The sequence below is a fragment of the Cetorhinus maximus genome, chromosome 21, assembly GCF_964194155.1.
Source record: "Cetorhinus maximus chromosome 21, sCetMax3.hap1.1, whole genome shotgun sequence".
Lineage (NCBI taxonomy): Eukaryota > Metazoa > Chordata > Chondrichthyes > Lamniformes > Cetorhinidae > Cetorhinus > Cetorhinus maximus.
Window position 1 is genome coordinate 63,076,847 of NC_135899.1, and position 27,912 is coordinate 63,104,758.

At 43.5% G+C, this 27,912-nt stretch overlaps 1 protein-coding gene across 1 annotated transcript in view; it reads right to left on the reverse strand.

Moving 5' to 3' along the window:
- fhl3a (four and a half LIM domains 3a) overlaps positions 1-23,815 on the reverse strand; it is a 127,857-nt gene extending 104,042 nt beyond the window's left edge. The window contains exon 1 of the mRNA XM_078567000.1: positions 23,277-23,815. The gene's annotated coding sequence lies outside the window, so the exon portion shown is untranslated. The remainder of the gene's footprint in view (positions 1-23,276) is intronic.
- Between the last annotated feature and the right edge of the window lie 4,097 nt (positions 23,816-27,912).

Here is a 27,912-nt window from a genome sequence, read left to right on the forward strand (position 1 = left end):
AATCACTGCACCAGTAATATTTTTGTTGCTCCGCATGAATCAATAATTAGCTTTCGTGATCCAAGAGAAGAAATTCAGTTGGGGCTTCACAACAATGCAAGAACTTGCATTTCCGTAGCGGATTCAATGTAGTAAAACATCCCAAGGCATTTATTAATACTAATAGCCAACACTTGACACAAGGCCACATAAGGAGATTTTAGGTCAGATGCTTGGTCAAAGAGGTCACTTTTCAAGAAGAAATGAGGTGTAGAGAGGCAGAGCAGTTTAGCAAGGGAAAGACAGGGCTTAGGGCTTTGGCAGCTGAAGACACAGCCACCAAAGTGGAATGATTAAAATCAGGAATGAAGCCAAAATTGGAGGACCACAGAGATCTCAGAGAGTTGCGGGGCTGAATGAGGTTACAGAAGTAGGAAGGGACATGACCATGGAGAGATTTGAAAGCAAGGGCTATTTGATTCACTATGTTGCACCATTTTGATTAGTTGCTGCAATTCAGCAAGTATGATATCTTCATGAATAATGGTGTGAAAGCAATTGGGAGGCGAAGGTGTAAATTGATCATCCATCCTGCACTAAATGTGAAGCCTCCTGGTTTAGAACTCAGTCATAGGCTGCCTAGAATAAATTTGATTTGCGTAAATTATTTCTATACTAATAAACTGCAGCAGCCTTTCAAAATACTTGGGAAGCCCAGACTGATTTCAACCAAAATAAGATACCCAGGTTTTATTTTCTTGAATTGTATTCTGACAGGCTGGCTTGGTGCTAATCTGTAGCAGCGTGCCTGTGTTCAGAAAGCTAATAAGATAACCACTCCTGCTTGCTGAGGAAAATGATGTTAAAAAGGTTCCTCTTTTAAACTTCTTGGCTGTTATTCCTGGTGGTGTCGTAAGGGCTCAAATCCCTCACTAACTTTGTGATCCATCACAAATTATAAAACAGTATTACTTCGAAAGCTCCTGACACGACAATACTTTGAAACATAGGCTCAACTGTTTAATTGTATTTATCCAGCACTTCAGCACATCTTTGCTTTGCAAGCCAGATACTGTAGCTGTTCCATGTTGCACAGACCAGCAGCGAGTTTTTATGGCCCTCATTAAAAACAAATATTAAATGCACTTCAGCCTACAGCGTCATCTACAAAAGACAAGGAAAGTTCTAATTTTTATGTTACTCTTCAGTGTGACAACATCACAACTACAGAGAGTTGCAATGACTGAAAAGGACGAAGAAAGGTCTTCCATTAGAGATGAGCCAAAACCTAAAACACACCTAGTCACTTATCACCCTTCCCTCTCTTCACCTGTGACTCTGGGTCCTACATCCTGCTCAAAATGCTCTCCATTCTGCCGAAGAATAGGCACAAAGTAGAACTTCATCACACCCAAATGAGAAAACTGATTAATTAGACACTAGTGAGGTCATTGAAGCATAATTAGATATGTTCCTGGTGAGAGACAAAACATTGGGAAAAAATATTTGCATTTGTATAGCACTTTTCACAACTACCAGATGTCCCAATCTGCTTTACAGACATTGGAATACTTTTTTTGCAGTGGTGTTACTGTTGTAATGAAATTGCAGCAGCTAATTTGCACACAGCAACCCCCTATGAGGATCAATGTGATAATGACCAGATAACCTGTTTTTGAATTGTTGATTGAGGAATATTTATTGGCCAGGACACTTGAGATAACTCCCCTACTTTTTCTTAAAATAGAACTTTGGGATATTTTACATTGACTCAGGCAGGCAGACAGGACCTTGGTTTAATGTCTAATGTGAAAGACAGTACAGCATGGACAGTAAAGGGTTAACTCTAATATGTCATGAAGCTAACATATTGTTTTCATTATATTGCTGTGGTTTATTGTAAAGTAGGTTTATGAGCGTGAGTGTAGATGTCTCTGTCTGCAAATTTTAATTGAATTAGAGTCAGATAGGCTGTAAACTTGAAATTATTAAAAGAAGTTAGCGGTAAAAGGCATTTGAAATGCGAATGTGTAAACATGGATGACAGCAGCATGTAGGGCGTGAAGGAAATTTGCATTTTTTGATAAGTGAAGGGATTGTTTAGGTTTCAAAGGGATGATAGGATGTTTACAACAAAATAATAAAGGCCAGACAGTATGTTTATTTTCCCCAAAGTTACTGAGCATATTGGCAACATGAAAGTTTTTATATTATGGGAGAAGTAAATTTCCATATAGAACAATGGAATTTACAGATTAAAGAGGGAGAAAACATAGATAAAGAGGGATGGAAGACTATGTAGGGGTGTGACCATGTAAAATCCTGAGAAGTACTTGGAGTATAGACACTTGGAGGAAGCCTCTAGCCACTTTTGCAGAAGTCTGCTGTGTCCAGTTACTAAAGTTGTGTTAAAAAGCCTTTGGAATTCCACTGTTGAGTAGGTGTGTGTTAGATTGCCTATCTAAATTTAAAATGTATTTTGGACTGTTGCCTTAAAGAGGGTCCGTAGTTGGGAGTCAGGTTAATTAGGGATTTTGAGGTTTGTTATAATATTAAGTAACTGTAATCTTATGTAGGTGCTTGAAATATTTTCTCTTGTTAATAAATGTTTTAATTTAATTTTTAAAATCTCTAAAGATGTTGGTGGACTCATTACTTCTGAATCCAGTGCACAGATCTTCTTGTAATAAATACAAATTGCAAAACCATTATGATAGCATGGCCAAATTTCCCTTGTGGATTTGGTCTGCCTAGCACATATCAGTTGCCACGTCATAACAAATAATAGCTATTGAACCTGTGCGTAAGGATCTATATCATAGTGATGTCACTTACTGAGAGAAGATGAGTGAGGTGCACCTTAGAGAGGAGCTGTAGCTATGTCCTGATGTTCTATAACCTTGTAAATAGTTAGTGATGTAAATAAAGGTACATTGAATTAAAGACCATTGCCTCCAGCAAGATCTATTCTAGGGTAAGAAACCAAGGAATCCCACAATGACAGACAGCAACTCCTTCAGTACTGCATTGGACTGTTGGCCTTGGTTTTTGTGCTCACTCCCTAGAGTGGGATTTGAACCCCTGGACCATGCAATTCAGTTGCAAAGATGTTACAAACTAAGCCACACACAGCTAACATTGTGGGATATGATATGGTCAGAAGGAAGTCCGTGAAGATTTGTGGATTATCAAAAAAGGTGCCAACTGTAATGGGTGATTGCTTCCAATCTCCAAAGTTCTGCGGTCATGTGTAATGTTAAATGTAATTTCCATGCAAACCTTTGACATAAACTAAATTTAGAACTGTTTGAACATTTCACTGCTTAACAACAACGGTCCTGCTAGTCCATCCTGGAAACTTGAGTTCATTTGTTTATTATTTTGCCATGCAAGCCTAAAATTCCTGTTGTTGTCACTTTTATAAAGAAAGAATTTGCATTTGTATAGCCTGGCCTTGGGCAATCCTAAAGCAGTTTACAGATAATGAAAGGTACTCACTGTTGTAATGTTCAAAGCAAAGCTGCCAATTTACACACAGCAAGGTCTCGATCAAGGCAATGACCAGGCAAATGGAATGTTGTCATTTATTGCAAGGGGGATGGAATATGAAAGTATAAAAGTTTTGCTTACGTTGTACAGGGTGTTGGTGAGGTCACATCTGGAGTACTGATGTACAGTTATGGTCCCATTTAAGACAGGATATAAATGCATTAGAAGCAGTTCAGAGAAGGTTCACTTGACTGATACCTGGGATGGTAGGGTTATCTAATGAGGAAATGTTGGACAGGCTAGGCCTGAATCCACTGGAGTTTAGAAGAATGAGAGGTGATCTTATTGAAACATATAAGATCCTGAGGGGACTTGACAGGGTGGATGCTGGAAAGATATTGCCCCTTGTGGGAGAGACTAGAACTAGGGGGCACAGTTTAAAAATAAGGGGTCTTCCATGTGAAACGGAGATGAGAAGAGATATTTTTCTGTCAGAGGGTCGTGAGTCTTTGGAACTCTCTTCCCCAGGCAGTGGTGGAGGCGGAGTCATTGAATATTTTTAATGCAGAGGTAGGTAGATTCTTGACCAACGAGGGAGTCAAAGGTTATCAGGGGTAGGCGGAATGTGGAGTTGAGGCCACAGTCAAATCAGCCATGATCTTATTGAATGGTGTAGCAGGCTCGAGGAGCCAAATGGTCTACTCCTGCTCCTGATTTGTATGTTCGTACAATCTGCTTTAGTAACCTTGGTTGAAAAAAGAAAAGACTAGCACTTATATAATGCTGTTCACAGCCTCTGGAGATCTCAAAGAACTTTACAGGCTATGAAGTACTTTTGAAGTGTTGTCACTGTTGTAATACAGGAAAAATATTGAGGGATAAATATTGGATACGGTAATTGGGGAGAACTCCCCTGCTATTTTTTGAACATTGTCATGGAATCTTTTAAGTCAGCCTGTAAATGAACCTTTTCTCCCATGCTGGCCCTATCGGTACACCAGCTGGAAGTTGGCATATCAGCAGCAAACTGATCACCTCCAGAAAGTTTGTTTCAACAACTGCATAATGGAAAAGCTGTAGAAGCAAAGTTCCTTCCCTGCAAAGGCCTTTAGCATGACAAATTCAGATCACTTCAAACAGAGAGAGGCCACAGCCCTGTTTCTACTGTCGTGGAAGAGGCAATCCAGAGACCTCGGCTGCTACAATAACTTTCAGAGACTGCAGTGAGGTTGAGTTGCAGCATTTCAGGCCACATCTAAAAATCTCAGAATCTGTATTATTAGATTCCAAATTGAAAAATAAACTTGTATCAACAGACCATCCTCCTCAGTTTGTGCACATGGAAGAGACTCTGACATGACACTTTCCCCTCCTGAAGATGCTAATGTCATAGGATACATTTCCACAGTATACTATCAGTGATAGCACGTGACCATTCTTCAAGGTAGTAATTTTCCAATTTCTTGCTCTCAGTGATGACCACCGAGAATGCAAATCAAAAATTTACGTGCACAATTTTCCACCTATTAGAATAATGGTTGGAAACTCACGCAAAGCATGCCTGAATTTCTGACATGCATTTCAGCTGGATGGGCTCCTTGATAAGATCATGTGCAGGCCTAGATATGGGATGTTGGTATCACAGCCAAGTTCAATCCTGTTCTTATTTGATACACACACACTCACCCATCCTCACACACACACATACACACACATACACTCACCCATCCTCACACACACACACACACACACACACACACCCATCCTCACACACACACACACACTAACCCATCCTCACACACACACACACTAACCCATCCTCACACACACACACACACACTCACCCATCCTCACACACTCACCCATCCTCACACACTCACCCATCCTCACACACACACACACACACACTCACCCATCCTCACACACACACATACACACACATACACTCACCCATCCTCACACACACACACTCACCCATCCTCACACACACACACACACACACACATACACTCACCCATCCTCACACACACACACTCACTCACCCATCCTCACACACACACACACACTCACTCACCCATCCTCACACACACACACACACTCACCCATCCTCACACACACACACACACACACACACATACACTCACCCATCCTCACACACACACACACACTAACCCATCCTCACACACACACATACACACACACACACACTCACCCCTCCTCACACACACACTCACCCATCCTCTCACACACACACTCACCCATCCTCACACACACACACTCACCCATCCTCACACACACACACACTCACTCACCCATCCTCACACACACACACTCACACCTCCATCAGAGTCCATGGATAACGAGCTTGAATCCTGGCTAAGGTTTTCTCCATACTGGTGTCAATTGTATTGCCTCAGCTGCTGCCTAGCATCAGTGGAGACCAAGAATCTAGTCTGGAACCTTATGGTCCGCCATCGTAATATATGATGCCTTCACCCACTAAACTGTTGTTGTGGGACCTGCTTAATTGTCATTCTCTTCTCACCAGGTTACTACCTATACAGCATAGTCAAAAATTAGCTCCTGTATATGTTAGCCAGGAAATGTAGCCCTTACTAGTTATGCTAGTGAAACTTTTAAGAGGCAGCAGCATTAAGGAATAAAAACAGACAGCAACAAGTCATCAAACCTATAGCCTGCAGGCTACTCCCAGGAAACCCCCTTGTTTTAGTGTCTTAAAATTACATGCTAAAGACAAACACAGCCTCCAATGTAAGTGCCTGATCTTTGATCCTCTAACTGACAACCAACTTCAAATTATGTTTGCAGCCTGATAGTTCCAGTGGTTTGACAGTGTAGGGCTCCCTGCCAAACAGTTCCGAAGAGAATCAGACTTCTTGGAAGCTGCTGTATCTCCATTCCTGGGCTTGGTAAAATGTAATTTAGATACCACAGATACTTTAAACTTTTCTGAGGCAACCAGGCCCACACAAGCTAGCCAATATCAATGCAAAACAGGAATTTCTAAAATGTATTAGGAATGAGACAGCTTGTTAACAGGCAGGGTTAGCTGCAGAAATTCCACGTAATATTTCAAAATTTTATATTTAGCTATTAACCAACAGCTTTTAAAAACAATCCTTTTCGATTCAGTTAATTTACATAATGTCATACTGCAGCTGGTAGCACAATCCCACCAGGTACACCTGTTTTGAGTATGAGGTCAGTTGTCGATATTTAACACTTGTTTGCCAGGTGTACCGTGCAGCTGAATGCTGCATTTTAAAGTGAAAACAACGCCTTGCAAATCTAATCTGTTTGCAAAAGCTGCAACCAGACATATTATTCCACCAACTCATTATTGTTACAAGATTGGGCCAAATTCTTCTCATTTCCCAAACAAAGACAACTTCCAAAACACTTTTTAAACCATAATACACCCACATATAATGAACATTTTCAGCAGATTCCACATGAAATAATTCAAGGGCCGCACTTACTACAGAATATGGGATGCAGGCATTATTCTTGTACAACAAGTGCTTTGTTTGTCATGTTGGTGTCTTGCCATACTTTACCCTATCCAAACCAAAAGTAGAGTTTTCAGTTGTATCTCATGGCATGTACAGTCTGTCCCTCATGATGCCATCCTACATATCATTGATGAATTCATTTAATGTTAATGGGTGACAGCGGGCTGCCTTTCCTCCACCATCTTTGGAGATGGCTAGGTTCATATGCTACCCATTGACCAGAATATTGGAGCTGGAGCATACGTCCCAGATAGTGTTGTACATCCATTGCTGCCAACCTCCTCACAGGTGCTCCATGTAGCACCAAGAAGGTATAATGAGAAAAAAAAACAAGCATTTCAATGTCACCTTTCACACCCACAGAACTGCTCAAACTACTTCAAGGCCATTTAAGTACTTTTGAAGTGGAATCACTGTTGTAAATGTAGGTAAACTCAGCAGGCAACTTGTACATAGCAAAGTCCTACAAACAACAATGAGATAAATGACCAGAAGACAGAATCACAGAATTGTTACAGCGCAGAAGGAGGCCATTTGGCCCATCGTGTCTGCGCCGACTCTCTGAATAAGTATTTCATCTATTGCCATTCTCCTGCCTTCTCCTTGTAACCCGGTAGATTGAGGCTTTTCAAATAATCATCTAATTCCCCTTTGAATGCCTCCAATGAACCTCCCTCCACCACAATCTCAGGCAGTGCCTATCAGGCCCTAGCCACTTGCTGTGTGAAAAAGTTTTTTCTCATGTCGCTTTTCCTTCTTTTACCAATTACCTTAAATCTTTGCCCTCTGGTTCTCGATCCTCCTGCCAATAGGAACAGTTTCTCCCTATGTACCCTGTGCAGGCCCCTTATGATTTTAAATACTTCTTTCAAACCTCCTCTCATCTTTCTTTTCTCCAAGCAAAAGAGTCCCAACTTCTCCAATCTATCTTCATAACTGAAGTCTCTCATCCCTGGAATCATTCTCGTAAACCTCTTCTGCGCTCCCTCCAATGCCTTCATTTCCTTCATAAAATGCAATGTCCAGTACTGTACGCAGTACTCCAGCTGAGGTCCAACTCGTATCTTATACAAGTTCAACTTAACTTCCTTGCTCTTGTACTCTATGCCCCTATTAATAAAGCTTAGGATACTGTATGACTTATTAACTGTTCTCTCAACCTGTCCTGCCATCTTGAATGACTTATGTACACATATACCCAAGTCCCTCTACTCCTACATGCCTTCTAGCATTGTACCCTTTATTTTATATTGTCTCTCCATGTTCTTCCGACCAAAAAGTATCATCTCACATTTCCCCACATTGTAACCTCATCTGCCACCTATCCACCCATGTTCTATTAATTTTCCTAGCCTGTATCCATAAGCAGCGACTGTCTCAATATTCAAAACCGAAAATGAATTGCACAGAGGAAAACAAAAGACCAGAGCCAGTCATAATACTTGGAGCTGTTTAATTTTTGTTAGGTGTTACATTCATGATTATTTCAAATCCTGCCAGTAATGAATTAATGATATAGATTGTGGAGTCTTAAGAACATAAGAAATAGGAACAGGAGTAAGCCATTCAGCCCCTCGAGCCCACTCTGCCACTCAACGAGATCATGGCTGATCTTCTACTTCCACACCATTTCCTTGCACTATCCCCGTATCCCTTGATGATTTTATTTTTTTTTATTCATCACGGGATGTGGGCTTTGCTGGCTGGGCCAGCATTTATTGCCCTTCCCTAGTTGCCCTTGAGAAGATGGTGGTGAGCTGCCTTCTTGAACTGCTGCAGTCCACGTGGTGTAGGTACACTCACAGTGCTGTTAGGAAGGGAGTTCCTGGATTTTGACCCAGCCACAGTGAAGGAACGGTGGTATATTTCCAAGTGGTGCGTAACTTGGAGGGGAACTTCCAGGTGATGGTGTTCCCATCCATCTGCTGCCCTTGTCCTTCTAGATGGTAGTGGTCATGGGTTTGGAAGGTGCTGTCTGAGAAGCCATGGTGAATTCCTGCAGTGCATCTTGTAGATGGTACACACTGCTGCTACCGTGCGTCGGTGGTGGAGGGAGTGAATTTTTGTGGATGGGGTGCCAATCAAGCGGACTACTTTGTCCTGGATGGTGTCAAGCTCCTTGAATGTTGTAGGAGCTGCACTCAACCAGGTAAGTGTGGAGTATTCCATCACACTCCTGACTTGTGCCTTGTAGATGGTGGACAGGATTTGGGAAGTCAGGAGGTGAGTTACTCATCGCACGATTCCTAGCCTCTGACTTGCTCTTGTAGCCACAGTATTTATATGGCTAGTCCAGTTCAGTTTCTGGTTAATGGTAACCCCCAGGATGTTGATAGTGGGGGATTCAGTGATGGTAACGCCATTGAACATCAAGGGACAATGGTTAGATTCTCTCTTGTTGGAGATGGTCATTGCCTGACACTTATGTGGCGTGAATGTTACTTGCCACTTGTCTGCCTAAGCCTGGATATTGTCCAGGTCTTGCTGCATTTGGACATGGACTGTGTCAGTATCTGAGGAGTTGTGAATGGTGCTGATCATTGTGCAATCATCAGTGAACATCCCCACTTCTGACCTTATGATGGAAGGATGGTCATTGATGAAGCAGCTGAAGATGATTGGGCCTAGGACACTACCCTAAGGAACTCCTGCAGTGATGTCCTAGAGCTGAGATGACTGACCTCCAACAACCACAACCATCTTCCTTTGTGCTAGGTATGACTCCAACCAACGGAGACCTTTCCCCCTGATTCCCATTGACCCCAGTTTTGTTAGGGCTCCTTGATGCCACACTCGGTCAAATGCTGCCTTGATGTCAAGGGCAGTCACTCTCACCTCACCTCGGGAGTTCAGCTCTTTTGTCCATGTTTGAACGAAGGCTGTAATGAGTCAAGAGCTGAGTGGCCCTGGCGGAACCCAAACTGGTGATAAATGAGCAGGTTATTGCTAAGCAAGTGCCGCTTGATAGCATTGTTGATGACCCCTTCCATTACCTTACTGATGATGGAGAGTAGACTGATGGGGCGGTAATTAGCTGGGTTGGATTTGTCCTACTTTTTGTGCACAGGACATACCTGGGCAATTTTCCACATAGCTGGGTAGATGCCAGTGTTGTAGCTGTACTGGAACAGCTTGGCGAGAGGCGCGGCAAGTTCTGGAACAAAAGCCTTCAGTACTATTGCCAGAATATTGTCAGGGCCCATAGCCTTTGCAGTATTCAGTGTCTTCAGCCATTTCTTGATATCATGTGAAGTGAATCGAATTGGCTGAAGACTGGCATCTATGATGCTGGGGACCTCTGGATGAGGCCAAGATGGATCATCCACTCGGCACGTTTGGCTGAAGATTGTTGCGAATGCTTCAGCCTCATCTTTTGCACTGATGTGCTGGGCTCCTCTGTCATTGAGAATGGGGACATTTGTGAAGCTGCCTCCTCCAGTGAGTTGTTTAATTGTCCACCACCATTCACAACCAGATGTGACAGGACTGCAGAGCTTATATCTGATCCGTTGGTTGTGGGATCGCTTAGCTCTCTCTATCACTTATTGCTTATGCTGTTTGGCACGCGAATAGTCCTGTGTTATAGCTTCACCAGGTTGATACCTCATTTTTAGGTATGCCTGGTGCTGCTCCTGGCATGCCCTCCTGCACTCTTCATTGAACCAGGGTTGATCCCCTGGCTTGATGGTAATGGTAGAATGGGGGGATATGCTATAACCATAAGGTTATAGATTGTGTTCGAGTACAATTCTGCTGCTGCCCCACAATGCCTCATGGGTGCCCAGTTTTGAGTTGATAGATCTATTCAAAATCTATCCCATTTAGCATGGTGGTAGTGCCACACAACACGATGGAGGGTATCCTCAATGTGAAGGCGGCACTTCATCTCCACAATGACTGTGCGGTGGTCACTCCTACTGATACTGTCATGGACAGAAGCATCTGTGGCAGGCAGGTTGGTGAGGATGAGGTCAAGTATGTTTTTCCCTCACCACCTGCCACAGGCCCAGTCTAGCAGCTATGTCATTTAGGACTTGGCCAGCTTGGTCAGTAGTGGTGCTACCGAGCCGCTCTTGGTGAAGGACATTGAAGTCCCCCACCCAGAGTACATTCTGCACCCTTGCCAAGCTCAGTGATTCCTCCAAGTGATGGTCAACATGGAGGAGCACTGATTCATCAGCTGAGGGAGGGCGGTATGTGGTAATCAGGAGGTTTCCTTGCCCATGTTTGACCAGATTCCATGAGGTCCAGAGTCGATGCTGAGGACTCCCAGGGCAACTCCCTCCCGACTGTACACCACTGTGCCACCACCGGTGGGACAGGACATACCCAGGGATGGTGATGGTGGTGTCTGGGACATGAGCTATAAGATATGATTCTGTGAGGATGACTATGTCAGGCTGTTGCTTGACTAGTCTGTGAGACAGCTCCCCAAATGTTGGCACTAGCCCCCAGATGTTAGTAAGGGGGACTTTGCAGGGTCAGCAGGGCTGCAACTGCCTTTGTCGTTTCCAGTGCCTAGGTCGATGCTGGGTGGTCCATCCGGTTTCATTCCTTTTTTGAGACTTTGTGGCGGTTTTTTTTTTAAACAACTGAGTGGCTTGCTGGGCTATTTCAGAGGGCATACACAGGTCTAGAGTCACATGGTAAGGACAGCATTCTTTAAATCAGCATTAGTAAATCAGATGGGTTTTTACAACAATCGCTTCACAGTCATCATTAGACTTTTAATTCCAGATTTTTATTGAATTCAAATTCCACCATCTGCCGTGGCAGGATTTGAACCTGGGTCCCCAGAGCATTATCCTGGGTCTCTGGATTACTAGTCCAGTGACAATACCACTGCACCATCACGTAGTCCCATCCCATGTCGAAATCTATCAATCTTAGTCTTGAACATACTCAACGACTGAGCCTCCAGAGGCCTCTGGGGCAGAGAAGTCCAAAGATTCCTCCTCATCTCAGCCCTAAATGGCCTGTCCCTTATTCTGACACTGTGCCCCCTGGTTCTAGACACCCCAGCCAGGGTCAGCCCCCGGCGACTTTTGCTGTGGTGTAGGCCAGGGTAACGGGTGATCTCTGCTGCACATCTTCAAGTAGCACCAGGGGAATATTTCTGTCCATGTGAGATGGTGCACCCCAGAATGAGTGGCACAATTTGCGGAACTTTACCCCAAGGTGAGCCAGTGTGAGAGCTTTTGCTGTGATCTGTACTTCAAAGATGCTCAGTGTCATTGATGCTGGGTGTCAAAAATTGACAATGATTTAATTTCTGACTCTAATGTTCCTTCCTTTCTTTATTAGATATTCAGTAAAAATACCATTCTTGGTGATAGGGTTTAACAATTTTTAGTCAATTCATTCCTGTCTTGCTTTCCAGAAGGAATTGATTTCTTGCTGGGACAAGGTCCCGGGATATTGGTTGTACTCCTGTACCTCTTCCAAATCACCATTCTTCACATGCAGCCCAGGTTTTCTTCCTTGCCAAGGTGGGCAAAGTTGGCAGGTCAGGGTTTCTATCCATCCATCCGCGGGCCCCTGGCAGGGTCATCCCAATTTAAAACATCTCTGCAGCCCCCGGAAGGGTTTCTGCCTGCACTGGGGAGTTTGTTACGGAGGTTGGTGGAGACAGACAATAATGTTGGATGCCTGTGCCAGCCCAAGAAGTTAGGCAGTCTCATAGAAAGAAATTTTCCTGGTGCAATGAATCTGCAATCGTCTTATTGCCACCCCATGATGCCTCAATCAATGTTAGCCACCACTGAACTTCTGAGAGCAACGCCAGACAGTTGTTGAATATGGAAGCAATTAGCATCTGGCATCAAAGAACTTAAAGCAATTAATATCAGCAGGGAAAAAGCATTGGAGAAACTTGGGGGTTCGAACTAAAAGCCAACAAACCCCCCAGGGTCAGATGGCTACAATTGTCTGCCCCAGAGGGTTATGGATGCTCCGTCATTGAGTATATTTATGGCCGAGATCGACAAATTCTTAGCCTTCAAGGAATCGAGGCGTATGGAGAGCTGGCGGGTCAATGGAGAAAAAGCAGCAGATCAGCCATGATCGTATTGAATGACAGAGCAGGCTTGAGGGACTGAATGACCTACCCCTGCTCCTATTATGTTCTTATTTCCAGGCTAGCAATGACACACTACATCATTCTTTCATTGCTGCATTACAGACTATGCATCTGTGGGCGGAAGCTTATGGTATTGGCACAAAATTGATGATACCACAGCAACGGGCAGGATTCCAGTGCCAAGATCCCCATCTCAATATTTCTGGGAAAGGGCAGCAGCAAAATATGAGAAATATCCCTGCTCTCAGAAATCTTGATAGGCTATTCAACTGTCGCAATGTCAAAGTCCAAATTTGACATAAAACACGTATACTTTCCAGCGGAAACTGGATAGTGATCAAAGGAGGGGAATGGCCTGACTGTTTTACTCCTCTAACTCAGCGACACTGAGGCTAATTGTAGCACCTTCTTACCGCCTGCCACCTTACTATATCAGTTAAATCAATGCAAACCAGGAGTCACATCTGACCTTCTGGTCTGTATGGATTAGCGATATACTATCATTAGTAACTGAGCCATTGAGAGAGCATGCTGGCCTGATCATAATTCCATATATAGACAAGGGCAACTGCAAGATTAATTCAAAAGACTTGAATGATGTACTACCTACCAAGTCCCAACAAGCCATTCATTACAATACAGTACATACCGCACCCACATCTAATCTTCAGTGCACACAGCACATATTATACAAACCACACATACAATACCTATCACTCATGCAGTACATATTTCACAAACATCCCGTGGAGTCAGTGGAACAGGTATAGCATTTACATTGCTGGGTTTTATCACCTGACATTCTGCCAAAGAGTGATACTCCGTGTGATTTGTGGTTTGTCAATTCTCATTGCCATGTCGAACTCTTGCTGAATTTCTCTCAAATAGTATTGTATGGATACCTGCAAACGAGTTAGAGCTCTCACCCAACTAAAATGCAGTTTAGATCACATTAAAAACCAGAAGATATAAACTTTAAGCAGTTTGCAAAGATCCAGGGTTAGATCAGACCTTTTAATTTTCCCCATTTTGCATAATATATGCTTCAAGAGGACTTGCAACCTCAACAGTTGTGTGAAAGTACCCAGCATTTATTTGTGTCTTCAGGAGAATGCTATTGTCTCAGTTCTGGATGTTATTAGCGCTTTCTCACATCACTGTGATGGAATGTAATCGATTTCACTAAAATCCCACGCACAGTTCATGCACTCATGTTGCTCTTAGTGACAAACTCTTCGTTCATTTTTTATCGAAAGCATTAATCCCTTTGTCAAGACGGTGGACACAGGAATTCCATTCACCCATGTTAATTTCTAATATCACACAGCACAATTTCAATCTGGAAGTTGCATTTAAATTGGTCCCACCAATTCGAGTATTTTTGTGATAACTAAGTATATTATATGAGAGAAGTTATATAGAAAGCAATCAGTGGATTACAGATATGCATTCATGGAGAGGTTTATCCAGATCTGGACCACAAATAACTGCAAAACCATTATCCTACTCTGCACTTGAAACTGAATTTTCCCCTTTACAATCATGTAAAGCTCTAGGTCTATTTTCTGAAACACTATCCTGGTATTTCATCCTCCAGTTAGAATGTTGAGTAGAGTGTGGCAACAACAGACTTTGTAGCAGCCTTTCTGTGAACATGTTACAATCAGTCTTGCTGCTCAAACAACTGGGCCAGGGGTGGTACAAGCTATGATGAGGGAGAACCATTTATTAATAAAATTCTGTGATCAGCTCTCATCTTTGCAAGTCTGGTTTTTGCCAGCTTCATTCACAACACCTTCCCTCCTCTGAATCCCCGCTGCCCACCTCACCCCCATGCCACCTACGCCACCCAACTCACCTTGTCATTCTTCCAGAGAAAGTCTCCTTCCTAAAATCATGCTAGGTCTAACTGCCTGGTTGAAAGACAGTATCAGCAAAGTGACCTTGTGCGACCTTTCTGTTGAGAGTCAAGTGCCCAGTCACTTGAGCTTCTCAACAGCTTCATTTAACTGCTCTACGCAAGCTATTACCAGAGAAAATATGTCCATTATAAGCAAACATTCACATAACGTCTGATCTCCTGCCAAAGATCTTTCTTTAAACCAGTCTCAGGGCACACATTTATGTCCTCATCAGAACTCGAGGATCATATATTTGAGACCCAGAGAGACACCATCTGCAAAAGATATTTTGCTGCTGCATATTATCAAACAGATCGGGTGAGGGAAGTGTCAAGAATTACAGAAAATATGACAAAAGTAATACCTGGATAGTTTGGAGACAGCTGACATTTTGAAAGCATGTATCTTTGTGACCGTCCTATTATTTAAAGGGTGTAGGTATATAGCATTCACAACCAGAGTGTCCAGGTGTATCCAACATGCATTCCCTGAGCCTCACAATCAGACCTTCAAAGTGCAGTCCTATTTATAAATATACCTAGCTTACTGCTTCTATAATAAAGAGGCCCCATGCAGAAATTTTCTTCTGATGCCTCATAGCGGGACGGCTCCATGACTGCCAGCATTATCTTTTCCCAAATGTTTGTTTCTGTGTGAGCGCAAACAATGAAAGTCACTGGGATGTGTTACTCTTGTGGACATCACACCTCAAATGTATTCTGTGATCACCCACAGTCGCATAAGCGCATTCATGGCAAGGGTAGTAATCAGAGTGCTAGATTGAATGGAGCCTCCTGAAGTGGGCTAGGTGGTGGTCAGGCCTGACTAATCCTGCTGGAGGCCATGCATCCCATTCCCACCAGTTGGAAAACTGACCGCACTAAGTCAGCAGCGGGAATGGGTTGATGGGAGGGAATGGGAGCCTGCCCACTGACTAGTTAGGCACTTTAACAAGCCACTTAAAGGTCAAAATCCATGAGTCCGCCAGGATTTAGTGGTGGATTACATGGGTGTGAGCCAGACTCACATGGGTCCTGAAGGCCGCCCAGTAAACCCTGCCGAGGTTGTCAGTCGGGCCTCCTGGAAGGGGTCTCTCTTTCAAAGGCATTTAGTGCCTGATCGAGGAGCCCAGAAATGGGAAGGTGAGTGCCCACTGAGAGCCACCCTCCTACCTTTGCATCCTACCCCGCCCCCCACTCTCTCGCCAGTAACCCCTAACCCACCTCATTCAACTCTCTGATGAAAGTCTCACTGTAGTACCTGCAGCAACCATTGCTCCCGGTAATGATGCTCACACTGGAGAGCTGCCAGCGGCAGGATTTCAATCGCTGGGATCCTAAATCCCAGGGAAGGCATGCGCTGGCCACTTAAGAAGGCACTTAATTCAGTCGGGTCTCCCCCAATGAAGCGATGTGGGCCTCCTGCTGGTTCTCAACTGGTGGGCAGGACCTGCATCAGGAACAGTAAACTCAGCCCCAAGAGTGAAAGCCCTTACCATTTTTTCCATTCCACAAAAGAGGGGCAGTGAGGCCAATATGGTAGCTAATGCTGTCCCGCGTAAAATAAGCTAACACGGCTTAATCTATGTCCTTACAGTCTGTATAGCTTAAATACTTTAACCTATTTGGCATTCAGAAGTGCTCATCCCTCCAGCTTTAAAGCATAACAGGCAAGGTCAAAAATGGAGTGAATACCTCTCACTAACATCTGCAGTGCTAACTTTTAGTAATCCCACATATAACACCAGAATGACCTTGTGTAGCAGATTACGCTGCAAAGACTTTGAAGTCCAGTTGGCATGAAGCCCACTGCTTGAGAGCAGTCATTTGTGTCGGTATATTGAGTTCATGCCCATCTCTTTATCCCAAACACATTGTAGAATCTCAATGTAAATGAGGGAGAAGGGATTGGCGACCACAAGGCCAACTAAAACTAAAACTGGCATGTACTGTACCTGGTTTCAACAAGAGCATTCCTTAACCTTCCACCTCTCATAAGAACCCAGTCTCTGCTCTTCTTTGTACATTAAAGGCTGGAGGCAGAAAATAAGATTTACAAGTAACCGTCACCTTAAGCCTCCACCTGTTCTGTAATGAAAGCCCCACGCATGACCTCATGACTTGAATTTATTTATGGCTTGGAATGGAGTTAACTTGAAGCTTGTCCCTGAGGCTGTCCCCTCCCCTTTTCCCAGCGTCCATTTTCACTGTCACCTATTGCCTTTATTCACTCCGTGGTTAACCTTCTTCCACCTACAAACATTGAAATGTTGCTTTTCTCATTCCCAGAGTGCATATAAGCAATTCAGACACTGAATATCATCTGGAATCTCTGATGATAATGGAATTGTACATCTCCAATTGGCACTATTGGTGCTTGGTTCTGCAGCAGGGCCCAGGCCAGGCAGCTGGAGCAGTGGGGCCAAGGCGAGGCAGCCGGAGCTGAGGGGACCCAGGTGAGGCAGCCGGAGCAGCGGGTCTGGGCAAGGCAGCCGGAGTGGGGCATGAGGCAGCTGGAGCAGTGTGGCACAAGGCAGCCAGAGCAGTGGGGCGTCGGCGTCTGAGTAAGTCAGTGACTGGAGGCTGTCTAAGAGAGAGTGTGAGGGGGTGGGGGGGAGAGAAAGTGTGAGGGGGTGGGGGGAAGAGAAAGTGTGAGGGGGTGGGGGGAAGAGAAAGTGTGAGGGGGATGGGGCAGAGAGAGTGTGAGGGAATGGGGCAGAGAGAGTGTGAGGGGGTGGGGACAGAGAGAGTTGTGAGGGAATGGGGGGAGAGAGAGTGTGAGGTGTGGGGAGAATGTGTATTAGGGGTTAGGGGGAGAGAGTGCGTGAGGGGTACAGAGAGTGTGGGGGTGGAGAAAGAGCATGGTGGGGAGAGTGTGGGGGGTGGGGAGGGAGTATGGGAAGAGAGAATGGTTTACATTAATTACTTGGCTGTGGAGGGAATCAAGGGTTGTGGGGTAAAGGCAGGAAAGTGGAATTGAGGATTATCAGATCAGCCCATTATCTCATTGAATGGTGGTGCAGACTCGATGGGTTGAATGGCCTACTTCTGCTCCCACGTCTTATGGTCTTATCACCTGAGGATGTGAAATGGAGTATAGTGTTTGTATTCCCCGCTGGCAGCTTTACATGGAATTTACAGCACAGAAACAGGCCATTTGGCCCACTTCATCTATGTTGGTGTTTGTGTTCCACACATGCCTCCTCCCACCCTTCTTGATCACACTATCAGGGTAGCATTCAGCTTCTTCCTTCCTCACGAGTTTATCAACTTCCTTGAATGTACCTATACTAGAATCATAGAATGGTTATAACACAGGAGAAGGCTATTTAACGAATTGTCTCTGTGTTGGTTCTCTGCAACGGCAACTCTGTTAGTCCCACTCATTCACCTTTTCCCTGTAGCTCTGTAAAATCTTTTCTCTTCAGATAACTATCCAGTTCCCTTTTGAAAAGCACAATTGAACCTGTCTCCACTACACACTCAGGCAGTGCATCCCAAATCCAAACCACTTGTTACCTAAAGAAAATTTTCCTCATGTCTCCTTCTTTTGTTAATCACTTTAGGGTTCTCGCCTTCCTGCTGATGGGAACAATTTCCCCCCATTTATGCTATCCAAGCCTCTCATGATTTTGAACATACCTAAAAAATCTCCTCTCAACCTTCTCTTCTCCAAGGAGAACAGCCCCAGCTTCACCAATCTATTCACGTAACTGAAGTTTCTCATCCTTGGAACCATTCTCGTAGATCTTTTCTTCACCCTTTCTAAAACCTTCACATTCTTTCCCATTGAGTCTGAGCCAATGTTCTATGAAGCTCCATAACTTAATTGCTTTTGTACTCTATTTATAAAACCCAGGATTCAGTTTGATTTATTAACTGCTTTCTCAATCTGCCTTGCTACCTTCAATGATTTATGCACATATACACCCAGATCCCCCTGCTCCTGCATTTCCTTTAGAATTGTACCCTTTACTTTCTGTCACCTCTCCTTCACATCTGACCAAAAGATATCACTTCACACTTCTTTACATTTAATTTCATCTGCCAATTGCCTGTCCATTCCACTAGCCTGTCTATATCTTCTTGCAATCTTTCACTATCCTCCTCACAATATTTTCAAATCTTGCATCATCTTCAAATTTTGAAATTTTGCCCTGTACACCCAGGTCTAGGTTATTATCAAGGAAAGCAGTGGTCCCTCTTTATACCATCCCCCAGTCAAAAGTAAGTAAAGTTTTCTGTAATTCTAATTTTTAGTAGGTTTTAATTAAATAATTAAACTGTTGCATAATGTAATTCTAGCTATGCTAAAGACTAACGATTCAAAATACCACATGGTTCAAAATAAAATACCTTCCAGCACTAATATTTTTGACTTTGCTGATGTTTGGGGACTCAAAGGATTAATACGTAGGAAAACAATGTAATAGATTTAGAAATGATATGGCCAACATATTTTCTTCGAGCCCCTGCACCTCAAAATTTGACACTACACTACCAATGTTGCGATGTACAGTGATATTTGTGAAAGGCGTGCTTTCACTTCCATCGAGAGAGTGTGAAGCGGGTGAGAATTTAGGATCAAGCAACCTAGAAGGAATAAAGGAACAACACAATAATATTTTCATTCTACTGGCTCTAAGCACTAAAGAAACATTGGGGCATTTTGGAAGCGTCTTCAAGAACAGCTAGCTCTCAAAAAAGGCGACCGTTAATTACTAGGTGACACTTGCACTGCAGAAGCTCCAGAGCTTACTGTAGAGTAAATGATTATAACACAACCTTTGCCTGGTTTTGCTAGTTTTCCAACAGAATTTTGTGTAAAGTAGAATATTTTTAGTGGGATACATGATTGAGTGTGCAAAGACATTATTGTGGCAATTGAATTGTTCACTGACCAATAAACCTGGCAAGATTACACACCAGTACAACAGCACCCTCTTAAAGGGCCAGAACAAACAGCAACTTAAGTCAATAGGCCAAGATCATTTTAAAACTTACTAACCTCTTTTAAGTAATTATTAAGCTCCAGAAAACACATAACGAAACATAGATTTTTTCCCCAAAATAACTTGAACCTGACAAATGATTATTGGAAAAGCTTGTGCTGTTTTTCTGAAATGTTGTTTCTCTATCATATCTTGTGAAGGCAGCTTGAAAAGGAAAGGATTATCCACAACAGTTTAAATAATTTGAAGTTAGGAGGTTATTGGCTTCCAGCACAGAAACTGCACAAGGCCAATTCGGGGGTGCTCAACAGCTGCCTGTCACAAACTTGATAAAAAGATTACATTAGGCCCTTTACTGTTATTACCTTGGACTCCACCCCCCCACCCCACCCACCCCCACCTAAGTTAGCTCTGAACAGCTTCTGTTCTTCATGGTAATATTGACACTTTATGTGCCAGGCTTTAGAAGATGAAGTCCTTTCTCTCAAAATTTAACTTTTTTTCAGAATGAATTAAAGGGGCAGCAAAATTGGCAGGAACCACTTTGGTATGTGTACAGTACATATTATATAGCACCTCCTGATCCAAGATAATATAAGCGGTTTAATTTTTACAAGTCATAGGCTTATACATGTGTGTGCTGTGGAAGCACTCTCACCTTTCAGCCACAAGGTTGTGGCTTCAAGTGCTATTCCAATGTGTTGAGCATAAAATCAAGGCTGACGGAGTAATGCTGAGACAGTACACACTGTCAGAGGTGCCATCTTTCAGATGAGGGTTTAAAATAAGGCCCCGTCTCCTTTCTAAGGCAGGGATAAAAGATTCCTTGGCACCATCTTGAAAAACAGCAGGGCATTATCCTTGGTACCCTGGCCAATATTTATCCCTTAATCAACATCACAAAAAAAAGATTATCTGATCACTTTCACATTGCTGTTTCAGGGAGCTTACTGTGCACAAATTGGCTGTTGTGTTTCCTACAATAGTGATTGCACTTCAAAAGTACTTCTTTGGCTGTAAAGCGCTTTGGATTACCTGAGGTTGTGAAAGGCACTATGCAAACCTTTCCAAAGGTCATGTATGGAGCTGGTGTTGAACAGGTGTTGAATTTAATAACTTGGTTTGCTGTAAAGTTAGGGCGTGAAGGGTAAACATTGTCAACACAATATTTGGTGTGAAGTTTGGAATCCAGACTGGCAAAATAGAAAAACGCAAGCACTCCCTCATGATTCAATGGGCAAAAAGAGTTGAAGAAGGTGCTCAGTCTATGCCGAATTAGCTCACCTCAGCATAGGCGATAATATAATTTGCCTCAGTGCTCTCAGGTTAAAGAAGGAAAAATAATCAGCTAGGATCAAGATCTAGCATGACTTTAATTTCCCCTCCCCCATGATCAAATACTCTAAAGTCACTCTTTAATTGCTCACATATGGCAATTGGCCATCTGGGTGAGCTGTAGGAAGATGGAACATATCCCAGTGGAAAACCAGAAGAGGCAGTTCCCTATTTTTTTTAAGAAGTAACAAATTGAAGCCTCTAGCTGTTGCCAGTCAGAATCTTTGATTACCAAAAATGCATTCCAAAATATATTTTTAGAAAGCTATAGTAATATTTGAATTTATGTAATGCTAATTATGTCAAAACCTCTCAAACTATTTTACACAATGGAGTGCTTTTTGGAAGTGCTGTGAATTTTGTTATCTAGATCTTCGAATGATTGTTTCTTTACTCTTGCATTTTGATACCGAGGTGTGCAGTTTAAGATAACTTGACATTTTGGGGTTTAATTGTTTCTTGTGGAGTACCGGTTGATGAATTACCATCATTCCATTCTTTTAATGCAGCTTTTCACACATTTATAGTAAATGAGTGCGTTAACAATTCACACAAGGGAAACATATGTAAACCCAGTGCTCTACCAGACTGCACCCCCCACCCCACCCCCATGTCTGAAATGCTTGAAGAATCCAGGGATTTTCCTCAAAGTCTCTCCTCACTTAAATCACACACTTTTCACATTGTTCTGAAAGTAGGTACACCTCGCTTGAAGCCGCTCTGAATCTTTGACGGTTCCGTGGAAAGGCAATGTTTGCCAATTATGGTGTGTGCAACAATCAGAATGAGTTCTGCCTTAAGGAGCAGATTGTTCTCAAACTGTGTTGTCTTGGTTTTATTCTGATTCCTTCAACTCCCACGTCTCATTTTCTCTCCATCCCTACATGCTCAGCAGATCTGTTTTCACTTAAAACTGCAAGTTATTGTGTTCCAATTTGAAACTCTGAAATTTCATGCAAAATTGACAAATTCCTCATTTCCGTCACAACCTTTGGCAGATTGAACAGATATTCTGCAGTGAACCAGAGCAGGTCTTGACCAATTATTAAAACTCACAGATTTACAAGAAATTAAAATCTTCATGTCTAAATTGTAGAGTTATCTGGGTCTGATCGTAGCTTGAGCAAACAGCTTCTGACAATGCATTTGTACCCAATTGCAGACACTCATAGTAGCATGACTGCTCTAGCAGTCAGGCAAGGGAAGCTCCAGGATGAATGCTGGGCTAGTAATCTAATACAGGATTTGAGATAACGGGAGCTGGGGAGGGAAGCACTCTCCGGACTCAACCAGTGGCTGTTGAAAGCCGATGTTTATTGCTTCGCTTTCAAAGAAGGCATCTGCAATTTGAAGAGTGACTCCCTTCTTTAGAAACTCTCCCAGTGCTCCACACCACCACCACCCCCTCCACCAACAACCCACCACCCCTCCCACACCGCCCCCACCCCCCCCCCTCAACACTTTCCCAATCAAAAATCACCCAGTAGGAGATTCAGAGCAACAGCTTGAGCATGTGCCTTGATCAGGACAGAATCACACTGCAGTTTTCCCCATAAAGTGCAGCTGCAGCACAATTCTGTAATCTCTTAGGGGTACAGACCTGTGTGATGGTTAATGGCATTTTACTTAAAATACGACCACTTGCCCTGAAGCGTCAAAGGGTAATTGCAGTGGTCAGGAGCAGGATCTATCTGAAACAGACTACCCTTTGATTGAAGTTGTAAACTGTACATTCCGCATATAGTCAAAGAGAAGCTGCCAGCAAAACATGCAGTTAGTTTCTTCCCTGCTTTAATCTACATATAACAACGAGCTCAATGACTCTACATAGCTAGAAGTGCCACACTGTACCAGGATATAATCTGCAGAGTACATTCAGAGATCTTTAGAAACACTACCATAGGCATACAGCTCCAGATGGCTTCCAGACAACTCGTCACAGGCAGCACGAGCAGCATTAACAGTAGATTGTCAGATTTCAAAAGAGAAAAAAAAAATTGGACACTTACCAACAGTATTTCAATGAACTCAGGTCACTGATCAAAGTGCTGCTTTAACATAAATACTTCAATGGCTCACTGTGCTGAAATGCTTTGTCTTGAGCTTTCCTGCTTGGGGAAGTGGTTGGAGTTCTCCTGACATACAGTCTGTAAGAGAGGCAGGCTCGAGTCTGACTGCTCTGGCAGAACTGAGGGAAGAATAGGGGCCCAACAAGCACAGGAAGTGACTCACGGGATCCCGCCCTAAAACCCTTGTATCCAAGCCAAGGTAATTAGCAAGCAACTAACCAACTCTGACTATAGGGGCCTCCTTCGACTGACTCATGCCGGCATAGCTGGGAGGTGTGACTGAATGGCACCTTGGAGCTGTCGATCACTGCAGACTGATAACACCATCAACACCTACTCAGCCCGCCCTTCAACAATTTGATGATATCAAAGAAGCAACTACTCCAGGCTATTCCAAGATAAATGAAAAAAACGGTGGACTCTTCTTCCTTCTGAAGAGAATCCCAGCAGGAAAGCTTTGGTTGCCAACCTTCCAGGGAACCAAAGTATGTGTTTTATCTCCTGGAGCCCTGCTGATTTGTTCCTATTTAACGCAAACTACAGCAGCTTTGAATCATAGAGCAACTGTAGCCCATGCTATGAATAAATAATCATTTTGATGTCTATATAGCATTAATATATGCTGTCAATCCCCAGTGGTTAAAAACAGTGCATCAAAACTCCTTTAAAAACATTTACAGAAAGACCACGAGAAGTGAACATCTGAAATTAAAACAGGAAATGCCAGAAATGTACAGTCAGCATCCAAAAGATCAAACAAGATTAATACCTGGGTGCAGCCCAGCAATGTCCAATGAAGAGCCGTGCCTGATACATGCCTTGAACCTATAGCTAGCTAACTGGACTCCAAGCCAGAGAAGGCCCATTGCATCTATGGAGGCCTGGAAATTAAAGTGCACCAATTTTTGGTTGCATAGCCCCGCAGCTGAATGGTACATCCAAGACACCCTGCCATTTTCAGCCTCAGACTTCATTATAGCAGAGTCAATGAAGATGAGATTAAGATCCAGCCACTGTCAACACTGCAGTGGCTCTCAGATAAGAGGGGGTGAGGGAGGGGAATGTCAGGATCTGTGGCCTCCTGTGTGTATATGTGTGTGTGTGTGTGTGTGTGAGAGGCCAGGTGGGTTGTGATGGGGGTGGTTGGGGATTAAGGATCAAGATAGGAGGCAAAGGGGGCTAGGATTGGAGGCTGAGGGGAGCCTAGGAGGTCAGAGTTGGGAGTGGCAACAGTCGGAGGCAGATCTGAAATGGTGGCAAGCTTTTGTTAAATAGGGGATGGGGTGAGGGGGGCAGTAAGGAGGAACACTGCTGCTCCTCTGGGCTCCACATTCAAGTAAATAAATTTGAAAAACTTGCTGGTTGCAGGCAGTCTCAAGGCCTGATTTTACTGGATGTAGCCAGTACTGGGCAAAATCTAAACTTAAAACAGATACTCAACACCTCATTTGTGAATCTAATGCCTGCTTCAGGCATAGGCCCTGGATACCTATATTTCCCTTTACCAACATGGCAGGAGGAGTCTTCTGATCAGAAATGTGCTCATATCTCCTGTCCACATATTATTTAGGGGTTTAGTAAGCCAGTTACTGCTGGAAAATGGGTGCCACATAGCTGAATTTATAGTTAGTAGGTCCAGAGAACAAAGGTGTCACAATCCATGCATCCTACATCAGACGTTGCACTTTGTTACAGATGCAAAACAATCCTAAGATATTTGGTGTTTCTAAGCTGCTTCCTGAAACTGAAAAGTAGGCCTGGATTTTCACCTAATCGGGGTGACTCAGGAGCTCTTCAAAAATTGCGGCCAGATCCTGATTCAGGGATTCCCGACCACATTCCCAGGCTCAGCCTCATTATGTATGCTTGGCTTAGAGCCAACAAATCCTTGAAACCACTTAATGTTGTGTAAACAAACATTGTGAAATTGACAGCAGAGATCACAGAGCCTGAGCCCCAGGTGTTTGATTGACAGCTCAGGCTCTGTGATCTCTGCTGTCAATTTAACAATGTTTGCATACACAACATTAAGTGGTTTCAAGGATTTGTGGCTTTTGCTATTGACACTTTAAAGGGTCTGGATAATTGACATTTTTTATTAGCTAATAGTGAAATGACATTTTTCAACATAGGAGAAAGTTATGAATGAATTACTTTTTTTGTGCTTTTTTTGCATGTAAGTGCCATAGCTGGATATAGGGGACTGGAGGGGCCATGGGGGTGGGTGGAAGGGTAGATCTTGGCATAGGTGGTATGAAGGGTCATGGAGGTGGGTGGAAGGGAATAGCCTGGCATGGGGGCATGAGAGGGCCTGAGGGGCTAGGTAGAAGGGCATAGCCTGGCATAGGGGACATGAGGGGCAAGTTTGAGAAATGAGGTGGTATGGGTGGTGCATGGGGAGCATTGTATTTTCACTGTGTCAAAGTCCCACTGCGTAGAGACAGGCCTTTTAAACAGCCCACCTCCACGTTCAACAGCCCCTGTGGCTGCCTCTGGACATTTTCCTGGGTCGGCTGGCCCAACTTCAGTCCACATCTGGCCCTCAGCAATGTAATCCTGCCTTTGTGGGCACTTTCACCTGAGGCAGGCGGACCTCAGGGAATTTTCCCAACTCCTCCTACCCACCTCAAGGATGAAAATCCAGGCCATACATTCCAAGATTCCATGACTATGAGAAGTGTCAATTTTCCCACTCCAAGTGCCCATTCCACTTCATTTCTTATCTGCCTGGTAGTTTATCCCACACCACTTGCTCACTTGCCTAATCAGCCCAAGTACTTCCTAGCCAACCTTTCCAAACATTTCCCGGTCTATTCAGCTGCCCATCCAGAATGGTTTCCAACCTATATACATGCCCACTCATTACAAATGCTTTGCAATTGCACCCGCTCCTCTCTGAGACCTTTCTGTTCACTCATCTGCCCAACTTGCACTCTTCCAGTTCTAGTGGTTCACACCCCAACAACCTGTGTGCTCTCAGGACCCTATTCACCTATCAAAGTACTTTCATCTTCCTGCCCACACCAACCCTCCCATGCCCAAGCTGATGCACTATTGATCCAACAATACATTTCTCCAGCATTCCCAGCACCCCCCAGTACAGTGTATGCCAGCTCTCCAAACCTCTCCCATCTGTCCACAACTTTCCAAATGCTTCCAACCTCACTGTATCCTGATAATTCATAGACAGTCTCCACCCTCCTGATGCTTCCAGGCCTCTCACTACACCTAATGAGTGTTTCCATGATCCAAGATCCTCCCATAAGTGCTGATAAAGCTGAGCAACCTACGCATATCACCAAGTCAATACTGGAGTCACAACAATGTTCCCTTCCCCTTTGCCAATCTTATGTCATGCTTTAGCTTGGCTTTTTGCCAGCTGCAGTCCCCAGTCCCTCCTACCTATACCCTCATCCACATTTTCCCTCTTAATTCGCTGCACTACTGGCGGCCATGCCTTCAGGCATATTGGTCCTCAAGCTCTGGAATTCCCTCCCTAAACTTGTAGAATGGATTGCTAGCTGGTGTTATGGATAGGAGGAGTTTTGATTTAAACAGCCTGATTTCTCTTCTCACCACCTCTCCATAAACAGAAAGGTGTTTTGTTTTTGATTTCTTCCTTTATAAGTAGTGGCGTATTTCCCAACCCTTTGGTTTTGGTGTGATCCAATTTCTATTAATAATCCCACAGAAAACTTCAGGTAGGGTAAACTTGGAGGTTTAGTTTATTCGCACATACTCAAAACACGGGAGGGGTGTCATTACGTAGCTCCCTGTGCATTCATACAATATGACGGATAGAGAAAGAAAGATTTACAGGGAAAAGAATGCAGAGCAATGAATTATTGTTTCACGTGAGTCCAGAGTTCAGAATCAAAAGTCCAATGGTGAATTCCATCACAGAGGTCAGCAGTAGGAAACTAATGCTGGGTAATTCACTTTCCTAGTAGAGTTGACTTCCATGATGAGATAGGCACACCGAGATGAATTAGTCTTGTAGGTGATGGTATAGGAGTTCAGATATTCCAGTAGAAACAGTATAGACGGGGACAGCCATTCAAACCTGGACAGAAGCTGCTGCTTGGTAGACTAATTTGCAGTACAGCAGGACAGTATAACTGGTTCTCCTGGTTAGGGGAGTTCATGTCACATGACTCCCATTTCTCTACTTTGGCTTTGACAAAGAGTATATATTCCTTTGTCTGGGTTCCTGAGATTGTTACTGTTCCAACCATTAAGAATTTGAAAGGAAGGTTGCAGGGCTCTTTGCAGACTAGTAGAGTCCAGTGGCCAGGCTTGGCTTATGAAATGGCCATTGAATCTTGTCTCTACAGTCCACAGGGGTTGTTAGTATCTCTTCAGAAATAACGAGGTGCAAATTTCATCGGTATTACCAGATTAGCTCTTATTATTTGAAGGTCACAGCCAGACATGGCTTCAGTAATTTTAAAAGGTCATTGTCCAGTTTTAAAATTTTATGAATTGACCATGATGATATACATATGAATATATTTCATAAATATTTAGCTCCATTACACTAGTTTCAAGGCAGAAAGCAGAAAGTAGGAATAAAGGG